Below are 3346 nucleotides of genomic sequence, written 5' to 3'. Positions count from 1 at the left end.
TTAGCAGACTTTAACACGGCCTAAACCACCCCACACGGGCGTGGCACACGGCCGTGTCCCTGTCGAGCCCAAGTCTAGTTCTACTTGGAAAAGGCCACTTTTAAGGGTTTTAAAGCATCCCAAAGCCTATATAAACACCCGAGGAGGCACCTAGAGAAACATACAGAGTAGGAGGCAAGGAATTACTCGAAGAAAGCCGATTGATCCATATCAGAAGCTGGATTCTCCTTCAAGATTGAAGATCTCCCTTCAATTTCCTTCAGGGTTGTTAGGTTTCTTTATGTTTTGTTATTATTATTCTTCTAATATGTTTTCTTTTACACATATGAACTAAATTCCCTAAATACCTAAGGAGGATGAAACCTAAAACGGATCTTGTTACTATTTTTTTGAATTATATGATAAATACTTGATTTGTTCTTAATTATGTGTTCTTAATTCTTACTTTAATATCTCAGGATATCAATTCAAGTATTGATGTGCTTATTCAGATGAGCAAAAGTCCCTGTCTAAGAGTAGATCTAGCATAATTAAGCGGAGTTGATTGCACCCATAGACATAGGGCCACATAAATCTACAGGATTAGGGTAAAACCTAATAAGGGAATCCATAGATCGAGTTAATGCAACACTAGGAGTTTTAATTAGAAAGAGATTTCAATTAATCAACCTAGGGTTAGACGTTGTTAGTCTCGAGAGAGATAATAACATAAATTAGGGATTTCTACGGATTGAGTCAAGTGAATAAGTCGTCTAGTTCAGAGTCAAATAACAAGTGAAGTCTAGGTGGATTCTTCCTTGGGTATTTTCTAAATCAATTAGTTTTCCCAAAAGTATTTCCCCAATTTACTTCCTGTGCATTCTTAGTTTAGTTAATTGTTTAGATAAAGCAAATCCCCTTATTTTTAGGCTAGATAATAAAAAAAGTGTTAATACTAGTACTTTTATTCTTGTGGGTTCGACATTCCAGTCTTGCTATAAGCTTACTACTGTTCGATAGGCGCGCTTGCCTTTTTCGTGATAATAGTTAGTTTTCAAGTACGATCAATCATAAATATAAAACTTATCACATGCATCAAGTTTTTGGCGCCGTTGCCGGGAAACTAAGATATTAGGAACACTTAACTTTTATTACTTTAGCCATTTATTTTTATTGCAATTTAAATTTATTATGGCTTAAATTATTAAAATTTTCTTTTATTTGCTTCTGACAGGTTTTTATAGTTTATGACTAGAAGAAACCTGTCAGGACCTCTATTTTTTGATAGTGAGATCGAAAGCACAGCTCGCAGAAACCGAAGAGAAATAAGGGTAAGCCTATGATACATAGAGGAATGGGAAGAGGACGATAGTCAAACTACAACCGAGGGGATGGCTGAAAATTAGAATAATCAGCTACCTCCCGTGGTTGCCGCAGATCCAATAAATTAGAATCCTGCTCCGCGTACTATGTATGATTATGCTAAACCTACTTTAACAGAAGTTAAATCGAGTATAGTTAGACCTACTATTGCTGCAAAAAATTTTGAATTGAAATCTAACACGATTCAAATGATACAACAATTTGTTCAGTTTGATGGTTTGCAGGACGAGGATCCAAACACTCATTTGGTGAATTTTTTGGAGTTTTGCGACACTTTTAAGATCAATGGTGTTTCTGATGATGCCATACACCTTCGGTTGTTTCCTTCTCTTTGAGGAACAAAGCTAAACAATGGTTGAACTCGTTACCACGATGGTCAATCACAATTTGGAAACAAATGACCGAAAAATTTTTACTAAAATATTTTCCGTCGGCTAAAACGGCTAAACTAAGGAATGATATCTCTTCTTTTGTACAGATGGATCTAGAAACCCTGTATGATGCATGGGAGAAATACAAGGACCTATTAAGAAGGTGCCCTCACCATGGGTTACCTCTATGGCTGCAGGTTTAGACTTTTTACAACGGTGTGAACCCCTTAATAAGACAACTCATCGACGCAGTCGCCGGTGGAACTTTAAACAACAAAACACCTGAAGAGGCTTATAAATTTATTGAAGAGATGTCACTGAATAACTATCACTGGCAAGTCATTAGAGCAAAGCCGACAAAATTAGCTGGTGTTTTCAACCTCGACGCGGTTACTATGCTATCTAACCAGGTAGAACTATTAAATAAAAAGATTGACAGTTTGTATGATTCTACTCAAGTACATCCAGTGATGATGTGCGATTCAAATAGATGAGGAGTACACACAGAATATCAATCTTTCAACCCTAGACCGAGGAGGAACAAGTTCAATATATGAGTAATAATAATTCTAGACCTCAAAATAACCCATACAGTAACACTTATAATGCAGGTTGGAGAAACCATCCCAACTTCTCATGGGGTGGCCAAGGAAATCAGAGGCCACAACATCTTTCAGGTTTTCAACAACCACCTTACCAGCAGGAAAAGAAGTCGAACCTGGAGGAGATGCTAACGAAATTTATCTCGGTGTCGAAAACCCGTTTTCAGAACACTAAAACTGCACTTAAAACTTAGCAAGCATCGATCCAAGGGCTCGAGAATCAAATTGGATAGCTGGCTAAATTGATTTCTGACTGACCACAAGGTACTAAAACTAACCCAAATGAGCAGCTTAATGCGATTATCATTCAAGATGAGGAAGGGTTAGTTGAACTTAAACTAGACTCGAGGCAAGGACTTGTGGTAAGTAAAGGTAAGGATGAGGTGGACCATAGGGAATAAAAACCGGTAAGTAGAGAATATAAACCTCGTGTGCCATATCCAAGTACGACAAGGAAAGACCACACGGACGAACAATTTGGTCAATTCTTTAAATTATTAAAGAAATTACATATTAACTTACGGTTTATTGAAGCTCTTTCGCCGATGCCAAACGCAGTTAAATTTTTAAAGGAACTTTTAGCAAATAAACGGAAGTTGGATGAGGCGTCGCATGTGGAGTTAAGCGCAATTTGCTCAGCCATTCTACAGAATAAGCTACCCAACAAATTGAAAGATCCAGGGAGCTTTACGATTCCTTGTTTAATTGGTAGCTTAGATGTTAATAATGCATTTGCTGATTTAGGGTGAGTATTAACGTCATGCCCTACAAAATGTTCAAGCAACTAGGTCTTGGGAAACTCAAACAAACTAGGATGAGTATTCAGTTAGCAGATAAAACCATCAGATTTCCTAGGGGTATCATTGAAGACGTACTTGTCAAAATTGATAAATTTATATTCCCAATTAACTTTGTTGTTCTAGACATGGAAGAGGATAGTGACGTGCCTTTAATTTTAGGATGACCATTTTTAGCAACTGTTAGAACTATTATTGATGTTGGTACAGGGGA

General features: G+C 37.2%; 1 non-coding gene across 1 annotated transcript; it reads right to left on the bottom strand.

Annotated features, from left to right (window-relative positions):
- Positions 1-1807: 1807 nt before the first annotated feature.
- LOC121207858 (small nucleolar RNA R71) lies at positions 1808-1914 on the bottom strand. Its single transcript, XR_005902977.1, has one exon. It is a non-coding gene; the product is annotated as a small nucleolar RNA R71 (small nucleolar RNA).
- Between the last annotated feature and the right edge of the window lie 1432 nt (positions 1915-3346).

This window comes from Gossypium hirsutum, chromosome A01 (genome assembly GCF_007990345.1).
Source record: "Gossypium hirsutum isolate 1008001.06 chromosome A01, Gossypium_hirsutum_v2.1, whole genome shotgun sequence".
Taxonomy (NCBI): domain Eukaryota; kingdom Viridiplantae; phylum Streptophyta; class Magnoliopsida; order Malvales; family Malvaceae; genus Gossypium; species Gossypium hirsutum.
The sequence above is the reverse complement of the archived record's forward strand: the minus strand, read 5'-3'. Positions and strand labels throughout refer to the sequence as shown.